Consider the following 16,346-nt stretch of genomic DNA (forward strand, 5'->3'; position numbering starts at 1 on the left):
GTCTATGCATTTTAATTCCTTCATGGGATCCACTCCTCCCCTTAGTAAACCTAGGCCTCCGCCTGGGGTCTGTCCTGTGGCCAGTGAGTAGGTTCCTCCATAAGTGTGGTCTCCCACAGGGTCTCCACCTGGGTTAGGCCACCCTTGAGCCTGACCCCCCCCAGGTGTAAGGAATGGCATTAATAAGTTACATTCTGCTCCCCCCATATCCCCCGTGATTGTGCCTCGGCTCACACCACCTTCAGCTGGCGCTCCAAGGAATGTTACTGCTTTAACTTGGGGTGTTGGGTTCGGTTCGTCCTCCTCCTCTGAGTACTCATCCAATAAACCTTCCTCTCTGGCCTCATTTTTCAGACATGCATCCAGGTATTTCTTTGCTCCCTTTTTACATCTCCTCAGTAACACATCATGGGCTATCCCCACATAAGCTCCTTTAAATGGTAGGTTTAGGTCCTGATGTTTCATGACTCGTGGGTAGGGCGGCATGTTGACAATGTTTGCCACCTCTCTTAGTGGGAGCATCACCTCCAACTTTACCTTCATTTCATTCTTACCCCACTCTTTAGGCACTCTGGCTGTCTTTTGGCCCACCTCGGGTACATAGATCTTCCTTCCATCTCGCGTCTCAATAGTTCCCAAGGTTATGTCCCTAGCCAGTCTTTCGGAAGCCTTCAGAGGGTCTATCAGCCTTACCTCTTTTTTTGATACTTGTCTCTTATACTGCCCAGATTTCAGAGTTCTCCTCTCCTGTACCTGAGACCACTCATTCCTGGGAAGGACTATTCCTCCTCATCCTCCTCAGCTCTGTCATGCATATACTCAGCGGGTATGGGGGTTAGTCCATCTCCTAAACTACTCCTTATTGCTTGGCGGTCTCCTCCCGAATGTCTCACCCTCAGTCTCCCTTGACTTGGTTCCTGGCCTGGAGTATTATCTTCCTGGTCCATTGACACTTGAGTCCTATTTCTATTCGGTTCTCTGGGGGTGGAGCTACTGACCGGAGTATGAAACACTCTTGCTCCTGACTCCCACTCTTCCTCCTGGAGAGCCCTAAGGCTTGGCATAGATGTCCGCCTCTCTTGGGGCCCTAGCGTGGGCTGTACACCTTCTCCTCCTAGGGAACGAGTCTTTTGAATAGTGCTCCTCCGTTGTACAGGGTACTCAACTCGATGTTCTTGACATTCCCGCCATTGATCAGTGGGGACAACACTATGTCCCTTGTCTCTTATAGCATCTAGACTTACCACTATCCTTCTCATCCCTACTTCGCGTGCCGCTCCTAGCACATCCGTCGTGGCAAAGTATGCTATTATTTCCGGTGTTAACCCCTCCAGTGGTCCCACACTACTGTATATTACCGCAGGGCCTGCAGACCTCCTCCATCAATTATCCTCTGAAACTTTTCCCCCATACTTTGGGATCTCTCCCTTTTCTGATGATGCTTCCTTCGCGCCTTTACATGCACGCCTCCAGCTTGGCGATTGAGGTTTTTAGCGAACTCTTTGTTTACTGGTTTAAGATGATGATTAGTTCGTACAGCCAGTCCATCAGCTTGGATGTCCCACACTTCTCCCACGTATGAGCACAAGGTCCCCCTTGGGTAGCTTCGTGTTAATACATTATTTTCCCCCAGTGGCCCCAATGTGGTCATGAGCCCTTGTGTTAAACGAGGTAAGTTATTATATGTTTCCTCTGGGGACTCCTGGAGCACATCCTCACCTCCTCCTTGGTCCTTTGAAGGTGAAAGTAATTCTCTTAACAAGGTCTTAGGCTTTGCCCCCTGTCTAATCCATTGAGGAGAGCCTACCTCTCTCCCTGCTCCTGGGTCTAGGTCCTCAAGCGGTTTTGCTCCACCCTGCCTAAGCTCTCTGGCATTTGAAAGCCTCCTGATCCCTATTTGCAACCTCTGAATTTCATTTGCTAGGTCCAAATTTGGTCCAGGTGTGGACTCCTCCCGTGTAGGGGTGGGCACAGGCTGTGGGTAAGGGGGTAAGACTTTGATTTTGAGGGGTGTGAGAGGTTTGTTAACCTCAATTTGGGCTTCTTCCTCCTCCAGGTCCTCCTCTGAATCGTTTAAACTATTCACCCCCCCCCCCCAGTGGCGTGCAGCCATCCGTCTCCTGGCCCCTTCATGTCCTGTTCCAGGCTCTTGATAATTTCTCTCAGTCCTAATGTGCTGGGTTTCCTGACGGCGGCCCTAGTGGCTGCCACTCTCAGTAAACAATCTACTTTTGACGAATTAGCCACCATTTTAATAATGGAGTCCCATTTCTCATGTGGACTTGCCAAGCAGGCCAACCTGTATTGTGGGTTTCCTCCATACTGTTTCAACACCTCTATCCACCATTCCAGCCAGTCCTGCACCGCTGATGGGGCATCTGGTTCCAGCGGGCTGGGATAGATTAGTAACCTCCCATCAGTTTGATGTTCTGTCCTGTATCTTACCTCATATGCTCCTTTACCTTTCTGATAGCTTTTCACTTTCCCTGGTATATCCATCCTCTCCTGTGTCTCTCCCTTCTTTATTATTGATTGTATCCAGTCCCATATTTCAGGTGCCCAGCTCTCCCATCCGTCCACTAAAGGCAACACATATGTGATTTCCCCCTCCATGGTTTCAGGGGTCTCTATGTCCGAGATACGAGAATGGGTGTCACTCACAATACTACCCTCTCCGGGTCTCCTTTGTGGTGCAATTTCCTCCTCCATTGTTAGTGGGTATTTCCTTGTGCAGCTCTCCTTGACTATGGCAGGCGACAGGTCTTAGACTGAGATCCTCGTCCTAAATAGCCCCCCTGCAACTCGTGTTGACAATGGTAGGTAACTGGGTCGCTAGTCCAGCCTCACTGGGTTGCTAGTCCAGTTTCTGTCCCACTCTTCTTGTCGTATGGCCGGTGACTGATTTTTTTAGACTAAAGAATTCTTTGTTTAGACCCGTCTCTTACTTACATACTTGTCCAGGCTGTTGCTGGATTTACTGTATTCAATATTTCCTCTTCCTCAGTAGTTTCCTTACCAGGAATATTTGGACCGTGTATGTCTAGGTATGGTCGGTAGCAGAAATACCTGGAGTCCTTAGCCAGCTGTCGTGGCCTTAGCTCCCCAGGTTTACTCAAAGTATCTCCTCGGGCTGTTGCCGGATCCAATACTGCTGTTGGGGTTGTTTTCTTCGGGACAGGGAAGCCTTGGTCACCGTTACTTCCCCTTAAAATTCCCTTTAATGTCGCAATAACTCAGGCCGAGCTATCCCTTACCAGGGCGTTCTCAGGCTGGCTCTTCCCCCTTCCTAGTTACCACTAAGCCGGCCGTGGAGGGTTTGTAGGCTATTCTGCTAGATTAGGTAGCCCTTTCAAGGGTGTTCCTACCTGTGGTTAGCATGCAGACAGGGCTCTGTTTCCGGAGTGTTCCCAGCGGTCTTGCACACTTGGTCTCGACTGAGCCCCCTTACCAGGGTGCTCCCAGTCTTTTTCTCTCTCCTTCCTCCTTACTTTCCCGGGTCGACGTTCCTCAAGACTGTTCCTCCAGGGTCCCCAATGAATATCCAATGTATCCTCCCTTCCTGAGAGTAATCCTGAATCCCGAATGAGTCCTGAGGTTTCCAGTCCTAGGTCAAGAGCTGCCAAGATTAAGCTGTGCCGCTTGAAGGATGCGGGCTTATAGCTCCTCCTGAGAGCCCCACGTTGGGCGCCAAAATTGTCTCCCGGCAAAAGTTGAGTTCCAGTTTAAAATATAAAATTCACAAACCAGAACTCATAGCCCAGTACAGGGCTCCGGTACCAACCCTCTAGTAACAGGTTTGGACCATAGGGGTCCGGTGTAGGTTGGTAGTGGTTAGATTCACTCCGCTGTTAACAGCCTAAAAATCCCATAGTTCCCCCAAATCTTCCTTCACTCCCTTCCAAATGCACTGAAAAGTCACCCCTATAAAACCGTGCATCGAAGCAAATGACCTCTATGGTTGACGGCTGCTCTAACCTTAATGAGTGCCAGTTGGTGTGGTTGCGGATAAAAGATTTATCGGTATGGACAATATACCCAATGGAGGTAAAAATAAGGGGCCAGATATAACCTTTCAGATCCTATGATATCACATGCACAGTAGCCTATAACTTTTTACATTACCAGGAAGAGTAATATGACTTATACTGAGTTCTACAATTTAGAGTAAAATGATAATACATCATTAAATTTCTTGAAACTGTTGCTTTAAATGCAGGATATGATATTTAATTAATAATTCAAAGCATTACAGCATAGCTAAAATATCAATAAATGGGGTTACAGACAGCTTGATTAATTGTTAACATGATAATAGTAAAATGATATAAATTGAAAATAATAAAAACCTATCAGCATGTCTTACTACTGATCAGTGAAGATTTAGAGAGGCTTCGATTCCAAACCCCGTCGAGTTAGACCCGCTTCCTCTATCCGCCGTGTTTGTGGTCAGCTCGAGCTTCCTCTACCCAGCCAAGAGGCTCTGATTCCCCGCAGGGCTTCAGCCTTGCCCCTGACAGGCAAAATCCAGAAAACTACTAAAATTATTTTCTTTTGGTATTGATTGAAGAATCCTGAATTCTAGACGATCCTGAACTCCCAATGTTCCGGAACTCCAATTGATCCTGAAATCCTGTGTCCAATATTATCTGTGAAACTGATGAGAACTCCTGTAACAATACTATATCCAAGGGGGTTCCTCTTAAAACAATAATCCTTAGAAAACAACAAAACTATAATAATTGTTCCTTCGTGTGAAAACCTATGATAAATGCTCCTCAGAGTGAAAACCTATAATAATAGCTCCTCAGAGTGAAAACCTATGATAAATGCTCCTCAGAGTGAAATCCTAAAGCCACAGCCCCAACAGATAAGGGTTAAGCCCCGTGCTGAAAGAGAAGCTGTGGAGTTCTCAAATTTTGGTCTATTCCCTAAACTGATTTCCAAATACTTATCAAGAAAACTCGTCTCCAAAAAGTTGTTCGGCGGTGGCAATCCGTAAGTCAGAATATGATCAGAGTATGAGCTCCGGGCTTGGTCTCCAACACACTCAATCCTGCTCCAATGCCTCAAGTATTACGCTCTGCAGCGGGGGTGCGCGCCCAGCGAAATGCCCCAAAAAGCATGTTTTATACCTTGGCTAAGGTACCTCCCTGTCTGGGACATTACGTCAATGCCTGAATCACTGGGTCCAAGCCTGAATCATTGGGTCTATGTCTGGACATTGTCTATATCTGGATATTGTGGGTCTAGGTCTGCTTGCACAGTACATATCTATGTTTTGCATGCAGAACTTCTCTATCTGTTGTACATCTATGCCTTGGTTACAGTGCATCTATTACACTATTACACATCTTATTACACACTTCACATAGTTTGGTTCTCTGGTTGGTACACAGCAGGCCTGCCATGCTTCCTTTCCAGAAGTCAAAAGATAAGAAGGTGGGGGCTGCTGTAGCTCCAAATGTAGCAACCCTGTGGTGAGGCCGTTATCCCTTCCCCCAACCAGTATGGCTTCCAGGCTCCATTATCAACGCACTTTCCTATCGTATAACATATAGTAATTAATCATGTTAAAAGCCTTAAAAACCAGCAAATCGCTATATTCCTTATATTAATAATATCACACTTCACACAGCATATTTCTACTTGATTTTGGACGCCATGGCACTGTCCAGCTGGGGACTTTCCATCACCTGACCTGACCTTTAGACGGGTCTCACTTCCCATTTTCTCTCCTACAGCCGTTGCCCTTTGTACACATGACGTCAACTTTCCAAAGATATATTGCCTTGTCTCAGCAATCAACTCTGAGCAAGAATACACAGTTAAATATGATTAATTCTAGCACTTCCTTTGTTAGCGGGCCTACTCTTACAACGAGGCCTAAGCAGATATAGTGACACGGGGTCAAGCACTTGCATTCTAATTCCTCTTATTTAGTTATGCAGTTACACATATTCAGTTAAAAGCAGTTATGCAGTTGCACCTATTTGAGGGATAGATCAAAGATAAATTTGTTTCAGGAACATCTGCAGCCGCGGTGTCCCTCGTCAGGTTGGGCCCCCAGCTGCTAAGCTTTTCCTCTTTCTCGCAGTGTCGTGGTGATTCACCAAGGTTGCTCTCAAACCTCGGGCCAATCCTGCTGTGCTTAACTGGGTAACGTTGGGAATGGTGTTCAGGCCGGGGAAAGGCCATACTAGACTCGTGCTCGGCGACAGACGAGGTGGAGGAGACCCAGAGCAGCTGCTCACCACGGAGATGGACAGCACGCATGTACAGGTGAGGACCGAACACACGCCACACACCACACACCACACACACACACACACACACACACACACACACACACACACACACACACACAGATGATGTTGTCTCAAACATGCACTTACTTCTTCACATACACAGATGATGTCTCAAACAAGACACAGGACCATAGAGGCTGCTGTGGAGGTCCACCACAGAGACTGCAGCCAACCTAGGGCTTCTGTAGCAGCTTTCTCTATCCCTCTAACAATCATGTGCACCCTTCAGCTACACAGATAGAGTAACATCCCCATACACACTGATGATGTCATCTCACCTCTCCCCCTTTCATCCACAGGTGACGCCAGTGTGAGTGAAAAACCTAAAACTGGGCAGAAAGCTAAACTTCCCAAACAGGCCCATTCTGAACCCTCTACTTACACCGTCAGGGACTTGCCCAGTCGAGATTCCCATCAGGCCGGCGTCACAGCGTCCACATACACCTCCTTGCAATACACTCCCTGGTATCACAAGGCCAGACCATAACACAAGGTGACGGATTGGAATTTTGAGGGCCACAAACCAACACTGATATTGGGGGATTATAACCTGAACCGAATTCTCCCTTTCACCAACCCCATCATTTAAATTGACAGTTACCCTGGGGCCTGCTTCTACCATTTCACCAAAGTTTTGGAAAAGGCCCCCATCCACCCCCATGCCCGCAAAGTGGTTCTCTCGGTGGACATCAATAACAGAGGCCATGACCCATGCCAGACATCACTGAAACAATTAGCAACCATGCACAGACAGGCAACAGAAACATACCCCAACGCCAGGAAGGACAGCACAACCTCAGTTTCCTAAACAGCTACATCACTACACACCTCCCCAACCTATTAGAAATACCCCATGACACATTTTTCACTGCACCAGACAACACGCACTGGACCAGCACCACAGCAGACAACATATTCAAGAACTGGTGTGCACAGCTAAATTTACAGTAGCCCACAGCCTGGACACACCCACCCCCATCAGAGCTAGTCCCTCAGAGCCCCCGCCCCACCCCCCCTCTATTCTTCCTTCGACCACTACGGCCATTCATCCTTTTTTTTATTATATGTTATTGTGGTGCATTCATTTAGGCCGGAGTGGGTCTGAAGGGTGGACTGTGTGCTGCTGCTAAAAAAATGGACACTAGAGGACAATCAAGAGGAATTTGTTGGAGCGCTATTGAGCCATCAGAGTGTGAATGCTTTAGGAGAAGAAGTGCTAAGTGTGTGAAAGTGCAAAGTGAGGTGTTGATTTTAAAATCATAGCAGGCCTGCCTATATAAATAGATAATAACAAGTATATATATATATATATATATATATATGCTGGGGACATGTAATAAATTAGTAATAAGCATAGTGAAAAGACAATTATACATAAAAGGAGGTAAAACCCCCATAATAAAGTGGCCATGCGTAAGTGCTGTGATATATTAACAAACATTTTAGAAAAAGGTAGACGGTAATAAGTACTGATGTCCTACAATTCGAGAAAATCACACACTATATATACATACATATGTAAACCACACACAGAGACACAAATAAATATGAAAGTGCTGAAGTATAATACATGCTGTAGTATAATAAATACAAATGATATATATTAAATATTATATATACAATCAACAAACACTTTATTAGCAACACCTGTACACATTCTCATGGTGGAGGTGGTGTAATGGTGTGGGGAATGTTTTTTTGGCACACTTTCTAATGGCTACTTCCAGCATGATAATGCACCATGTCGCAAAGCAAAAGTCGTCTAAAACTGGTTTCAGAAACATAACAATGAGTTCTGTGTTCTTCAGTGGCCTTCCCAGCCACCAGATCTGAATCAAATACAACACCTTTGGGATGTGGTAGAACGGGAGATTCACAGCTTGGAAGTGCACCTGAAAAATCTACAGCAATCGCGTGATGCAATCATGTCATCATGGACCAGAATGTCAAAGAAATGTTATAAACATCTTGTGGAATCAATGCCACAAAGAATTGAGGCTGTTTTCAGAGCAAAGGGAGGCCCTACCGAGTATAGTATAGTGTTCCTAATAACGTGCTCAGTGAGTGTGTATATACAGTGCGGGAAAATAAGTATTCAACACATCAACAAATGTTTAATTCAACATATTTCCATTGCAGCCATTCACATGAAATTTAGATCAGACATAGGTATTAACTCAGTACAACTACTCAGCTAAAGAATTTGTAACACCAATCTATAAAAAAAAGTTGTGCAATTCTCCAGGGGAAGGAGAAGGACTGGAGAGGAGGGGGAGCCCAACGGGCCTGCCGAGCCAGAGAAGAGCCACTCCAACAGCAGCACGCTGTCCGGCTGGCGGGACAACATCATCTTCATCAACGAGGTCTTCCACCAGGTACAGCTGACCCTGTATCCCTTGCTGCAGTGTTGACAGGAGGCTGCTGCTGAGGTTCCTCCACTGCTGCACTGCCTCACACATCCAGCAGGGGGCAGCAGCAGAGCAGCTCAGGGCTCTGCAGCACAGGCTGGATTTTTCCTGCTCCTCCTTTGTGGACCTGTCAGCATAGGAGCAGAGGGACACAGCACAGAGCTCATCCCACTTAGACACAGTCCGTCTGGGGTAAGGACAGACACACTGATCTCTGATGAGGAGGAGGGAGGAGGATTTCTCATTGTACAATGTACACTCCCTCCTCTGTCTCCCCTCAGCTCCAGCAAAGCCCTCCTCCTGCAGCTCCTGTACCTGGTCCCTGTGGGAGGTGAGGCGTGCTGTGTCCCTCTGCAGTGCCCTTGGTGGAGAGCTGGACCTCAGTGAGACTACAAACCAAAGTTATACATAGTTAGTGTATAGCTGGTATATGATTCCAATTCTCAGAATGAGCCGTGAATCAGGAAATTTGGTGTTTCACATAATTACCAATGTTTTTTTTAATTGTTTTTTAATGACTGCCATGGGAGTGGCTGTGGACAAAATCTGCGATGGCCCTATATCCAATTACATTTTTGAAGTCCCTCTCTATCAGAAGAGGTTTTATGCTCTCACCTTTAAACCCAGATGAACATGTATTTTAATCTGAACTGTCCTAGACTATTAAATATAACTTGAAATGGTGACTGACTACTGCTTGAGTTTGTTTTGTGTGAATCTGTAATGACACCAACTCTCATTACAGACCATTATTGACCAATAAGACACTTTGCTGAATTTCTATTTCTATCTCTCCACTGGACGAAAATCATTCCTATGGGATTTCCCATAGAGTGAAATAAGGCAGATTTCTTGACAGATTTCATGTTGACAGACATCAATAGCAGACTCCAAAGTCACTAGGTCTCAACTACCCAGCTGAAGCATATTGAACAACACTTATTGGATTTGTGTTCTAATGGCCTACTCTATGTTACCTAGTGATAGGTTTGGGAATTGTTATCTGGGTTTCGTTCTTCCTGGTACATCATCTAAGGACTACCTTCTGACTATGTACAACACACACACACATGCTAGATATTCTGCCTGATGGGAGGGCAGGACAGTGATGTCAGGTTTGTGTGGTCATTTGATTGTTGTTGTTGTAATGGCTTAATTACACCTTATTTGGCTCTATTCTAACCTACCACTCTAGTCTTACACACACGTTGCTGGGGAAATGGCACAAGAAAGACGCAATCCTAGCAACGACAATTGTCAGTAGCACTAATTATTCTGTAATAATGATGCATGACATGTATTTTCAACACTTTTCAAAAATACGTCACTAATGTACACAAAAATACGTCACTGTAATGTATTGGCATTATTACAACTTTGTGTTTCCAATGTATTAATAAGGGCTTTCCCTATTGGCTGTGTAAGAGTCCTTAGCTGTTGTGCACATGCGCTGTACTCTGTCTTAAAATTGATCAGTAAACGAGCATCCACGTAATGTTCGGTCTCCGTTATTGAAACCGTGAATATATATAACTCTAAATATATTACAAAAAAGTAGATTTGATTTGATTTGATGTTTTTTTTTTTTTTTTTAATTGACTGGTAGGTAGTGGCATCCTGAGTTTAAAGACACCAGAGGGTCAGACTAATTCATCTGGTGTACTGAGTGGTCTCTGGCATGCCAACACTAATCTCTATTCTCTCCCTCTCTGCTATGTCCCCTGTCGAAAGTCTGGCCCTCTCCCGACCTGCATTTCCACCTGGGAATGTCACTCAGAGCTTCAGAAGGGGGATTATTCCAATAATCCTCGGTCTCAAGGAGGCTCTCGACAATACCAAGTGGCCCGGCTGGCGCTAAACAGAGCACGTAAGGCTGATAAATTTTCTATTAGCTCCATTAGCAGAGCCAATCGCAGTGCCCCATTCCATTAGTGCGCCATTAGTGTCCATTAGCAGAGCCAATCGCAACGCCGCATTCCGTTAGTGCGCCATTACTGCCCATTAGCAGAGCCAATCGCAGCGCTCCATTCCATTTGTGCGCCATTTTGTGGGCGGGTGACGTTTGGCTAACTGTGGGCTTTTGTCACACTGCTCAGATCACACCGGTAACCTGGCTTGATATATTGATTTGATCAATGGAATTGTTTATATATATTAATACTTTCTTGTCTTATCAGTTCATAGCAACACACTTGCAGCTCTCGTTGTTTGTTGACGAGAGACAGACGCTAGTTCTACGTTCGCTGAAAACTTGATTGAATGATATATTGATTTGATCAATGGAAATGATATGCTGAATTAATACTTTAATCAGTTTATAACAACACACTATGAGTTCGCTGTTAACGAGAGACGGATACGAGCGAGTTCGAGTGCTACCTAAGGTAAGCTAGCTGTACGATTGCTGAAAATCTGTGTCAAGTCACTAAAACCAACTTGAATAACTTCCTTATATTAGTTGAATCACTAAGATAAGATCTCCGATGATGAAATATGTGTTTTGTCACTTGTTTGCTGGCGAAATGTTGAAACTGTCCGCTGTGTCTTTTCATTTTACCGTTAAGTGCAGAGAGTGATCCATTCTAGACAGATTGATTTGATTCATAACCATTTTTATTGACAATTAAGTGTATGGTGATAAAGGCTTATGATTGATGACAGGTAGACAGATTTCATTGATTATACTAGTCCCATGATAGACTTTCACAGTTAGATATATTGCTCCTCGTCCCATGACAGACTTTGACAGTTAGATTGACATTCTTCCTCTTGTTGGCCTCAGATGGCGACCAAGAAGCACAGGGCCATGGGGGACAGGACAGTGAGTGGCTGTCTCGCCTCAAGACCTCTGCCACCACTGGGGTTTGGCCCTCTGATGTAGAGGACAGGCCAGCCCCCAGTCAGAAGAGGTGGTATGCTCTCTACCAGAAGGTGAAGTTTGTCTGAGAAATACACCAACAGATTAAACAGATATAAGGTAGGTTGTATATGCCATGACATTGAGCATATTTGTCATGCTGAAAAAGGATCCCATTATCAGTGGTATCGATTCTTGTTGTATCTGTATGTCTTCAGCAGCCAGCCAATGATTGCCTCCACTCTGTGGGAGAACCAGAGGCTGCGGCCAAACTTGAAGCTCTGGTACGAGCACCGATACCAGTGCTCATTTACAACCAGGCCCCAACACCAGAGCACTTCTTCACCCACAGGCTCCTGGCGAGGATGCCCTACCATCTGTGGAAGGTCAGGGTGTGCTGCCCAATGTGTAGGAGGCAGCTCACAGGTTTTTTGTGTTTATTTCAATAAAAACATTTCTATTTTCAAATATGAATCTTTTATCTGAGTTTTATTCAATCAATTTGACACATTGCTAATAGCGAGTGATGCAGTCCATAAGAGAAAGAAACAGAGGTCTGATAATTTTATAACTGATAATTTCAGATGCATAAACAAAGTTACACACACACACAAGTAACAGACCTGTAGGCCCATAGCAGTCAAACAACAGCGAGTGTACATAAACGTCTGTTTGTTATGTCACAAGAAGCAACATATTGGCTCAAGGGATCTTGAATTTACACAAAACAACACTTTGGGAAACTTTGCCTGTTTTTATTTCTGGTGCTGGTGGGATTCGAACCGGTGACCTTCGAATCCACTCTTCCCCCTATTCAAAAAACGGAAAAGGCGTCATTTTTTCTTTTTCTTTAGTCGTTTAGACTACATACTGACAAATAAACTAGTAGATAATGGAAAAGAAGCCTCAATTTCTCTCTCTCTCTCTTTCTTTTCCCTCTTTTTCACACCTTCTTACCCCCCCTTAACAGACAAACTTGTCTTCCCCAGCCCTGGTGCAGTTGGTAAAGCACAGGACTGTATGTTCAATAACAGTAATCCTTAGGTCGCTGGTTCAAATCCGGCTCGAAGAAGGAGCTTTTTTTTTACCAAATACATTGATTTAACTGTTTTCAGGTTATACACTTTCATATGATACAACTTGTGTAAATACTGTGATTACATTTTCTCTTGCCACACCTCTAAAGTTCTATAGCCATTGTTCTGAGAAGCACTGTATAATTTACCATATGAACAGCGGTGATTTCGGAGGGAGTGGTGAGGGAGCACAGTAATGGGGGAACAGACATATCTTGCCGATAGGTGTGAAATGTTGAATGCCGATTGATCAGTAAGAAAGCGCTGATTGATCAGTAAGAAAGTCTCCCCATTGTTCATTCTCTCCCGCCCTCTCTCATGTAAGCACAAGCCCATCAGCCGATAGCCTTGGCGGCGCCTACCATTATGTTTAAACTGTATAAAAGGCAACCCTGATAATCGTCTCTTCAGACTTGTGCTGAACAATTTGACAATTAGACGGTCACAACAAGAAAAAGGCGGAGCAGCTAACGATGAAAGAGGAAGGGGGAAGGGGGAGCCAGGGAAGGTAAAGCAAGTTGAATCAAGAAGGTAGACACAAAGTTGAATCAGGAAAGTAACCGCAAGTTAGGTAGGCTAGGGTCTTCTAACCAGTGTCCTATAGTTTTATTGTCTGAGCAGGTTGATGTGGATTTCGACCGCCTCTCTGTCCGCCCACCACGGTACGGCGGAGAATAACCGAGAGTAACCGCCAGTGTCGCCGACTGCAGCTGAAGGACATCATTCCTGTGGAGATGCAGAGGCTGACCAAGTATCCTCTACTGCTTGAGAGCATAGCCAAGTACACACGTACCATAGACTACTACGATTTCACAACGACTACAATTCATGTATGTTCCTGTGGTGAGGTTCTCCTACAAGCCCCCTATGTGTTTTTCGCCTCACCTGCACACTTTTTAAACCTTGTCTTTTTAAAACTGCTTTCTCTTTCACCTCCCTTTTTTGCACCTCCGCCCCCTTTACCTAACACCCCCCAACCCACCCCCTCCAGCTCAAAACACTTGCTCACTTTCTGGTGTAGTGCACTTATCGACTGAAGGTATGAGCTTTAATTCTGACTTCTGAAAGAACATAGATTCCACCAACATCTTTGTGTCCCTTAGAAAAAGAAGTCACTTCCTCTCTGGGTCTGCAAGCCCCGCCCACAGGGTCCAATCCATTCCAAAATCAGAGGAGGAGGAAGAGTTGCCATTGCCAGATAGGGGAGAGGAGGAAGATTTGAAGGAGGTGGTGGTGGAGGAAAAGGAGGAGGAGGAGGTGGAAGAAGGAGCCTTCCTAGAGGGCGAGCTGGTAGACAGACTACCCTTCCTCCAGGAGAGGTCACACCAGGGCATCGCCGTCAACCACCAGGAACCTGACGCCTTTGGAATCCCCCCGTCTAAAGCCGAGGAGGCCCTGAGGACCTGTGAGTTCACTGCCCTGGCCTACCCCAGTAGACTAACAAAGCACGGTGCTATACTGTACCATAACCATGTCTTACAGTCAAACTCTTCATGTACGGTCTACTACTCTACATCTATGCTTTTGTTCTGTCAAGAACCTGTGAATTATTTTTTCTATTATTTTCTTCTTCTTTTTTCTTCGATTCTGGGTCTGCTATGGGAGGTGTCTATTTAATTGGTGGAAAGCCGCGGCACCTGTTTTTGGAGAGAATCTGAGTTAGATGGGGAAGTGGAATAGCTTTTTGACCACAAACAATCACCACAAGCTACTGCAAACTAACAAAAGTTATTGTCACAAATTGAAAGAAACAATTCGGGGTCAATATATTTAATTTATGGCATTGAAGAGCCACAGAGAATATTTTTGTTGAACGTTAATGCATAATAAATGCTATTTTGGTTTGAATTCTAACTTTTGATCTCCGCTTTTTTCTCTATCTTGGATTGTGTGTTATTAACCCCGCTCCAGCTTCGACAGTGGCTATTTGAAAGGAGTGTTTTTGTTATTTCGTTATGTTGTTAAAAGAAGCCACAATAGAAATTGTAACACTCCAATCTATAAATCAAGTTATGTGCAATTCTCAAGGAGAAGGAGAAGGACTGGGGAGGAGGGGGACAGAGAAGAGCCGAGACAGAGAAGAGCCATTCCAACAGCAGCACGCTGTCCAACTGGCGGGACAACATCATCTTCGTCAACAAGGTCTTCCACCAGGTACAGATGTGCAGAAGTACCATGGGCTCGGTGTTGTTATTGTTTAATGTTGTCTAAAAGTATGAAGAGTAACGTTTTTACACGATAAGGACCCGGACCAGATTAAACAAACGAAACAAACCTACAATTCATATGTTGTATTTTCACTGGAGAAAGATATGATAGAAATACATATACATACATAGTGTAATGCTTATTTGATTTCCTCACGGTCACCACTTGCTTTTGAATGCAGTGTTGATCTGAATGACCCTATGAGATGAGATGAGTTGCATTGGACTGCCCTCTAGTGGACGGACAGTATCATTCCATCGAAGACACATTCTTAGACATTTGACTGAACACACTCATTCTCAGGATGAAAATAGAGATTGTGTGTGTGCAGTCAGGAGAAGGAGAGGGACAATCTCCTGGAATTATATTATGTAATTATAATTCTATAATAATGATAATTATGATGTATTATCTTAATATATTATAATGCATAACACATATTCTAGTAAATCTCCTGATGTCTTTATCTTCCCCCTGCAGTCCTTTCTGTTGCCGTCCTGCGAGGCGTCAACCTCGGGCCTCTGTAGCAGCCATCTCTATCCCTTTAACAACCATGTGCACCCTTCAGCTACACAGTCACATCTCCATACACGCTGATGATGTCATCTCACCTTTCCTCCTTTCATCAACAGGTGACGACAGTGTGAAGGAAAAATCTAAAACTCCCTGGTATCACAAAGCCAGACTACAACATAAGGTGACAGATTGGAATTTTGAGGGCCACAAACCGACACTGATATTGGGGGATTGTAACCTGAACCAAATTCCCCCTTTCACCAACCCCAACATATAAATTGACAGTTACCCTGGGGCCTGCTTCTACCATTTCACCAAAGTTTTGGAAAAGGCCCCCATCCACCCCATGCCCGCATAGTGGTTCTCTCAGTGGACATCAATAACAGAGACCATGACCCATGCCACAGACATCACTGAAACAATTAGCAACCATTCACAAACAGGCCACAGAGACATACCCCAATGCAAACATTTACATTCCAGTTATCAATTTTTTCACGCCAACTTAGCCAGGAAGGACAGCACAACCTCAGGATCCTAAACAGCTACATCACTACACACCTTTCCAACCTATTAGAAATACCCCATGACACATTCTCTTCACTGTACCAGACAACACACACTGGACCAGCACCACAGCAGACAACATATTCAAGAACTGGTGTGCACAGCTACATTTACAGTAGCCCACAGCCTGGACACACCCACCCCCATCAGAGCTAGTCCCCCCCTCTATTCTTCCTTCGGCCAGTACAGGGGCCATTAACCCTTTTTTTATTATATGTTATTGTGGTGCATTTATCTAGGCCTGAGTGGGTCTGAAGGGTGGACTGTGTGTGCTGCTGCCAAAAAATGGACACTAGAGGGCAGTCAAGAAGAATTTGTTGGAGCGCTATTGAGCCATCAGGGTGTGAATGCTTTAGGAGAAGAAGTGCTAAGTGGACGAAAGTGCAAAGTGAGGTGTTGATTTTAAAAT

The 16,346-nt window shown here is 44.9% G+C and overlaps 1 pseudogene across 1 annotated transcript in view; it reads right to left on the reverse strand.

The window, feature by feature from the left end:
• Positions 1–6,719: 6,719 nt before the first annotated feature.
• Positions 6,720–16,346, reverse strand: part of LOC310824125 (cytochrome P450 3A30-like) — a 64,593-nt pseudogene continuing 54,966 nt past the window's right edge. Inside the window, exon 15 of the transcript in view lies at positions 6,720–6,767. The product of the transcript in view is annotated as a cytochrome P450 3A30-like (transcript). The remainder of the gene's footprint in view (positions 6,768–16,346) is intronic.

Source organism: Argentina silus (assembly GCF_951799395.1).
Source record: "Argentina silus genome assembly, chromosome: Y".
In the NCBI taxonomy this organism is placed as follows: domain Eukaryota; kingdom Metazoa; phylum Chordata; class Actinopteri; order Argentiniformes; family Argentinidae; genus Argentina; species Argentina silus.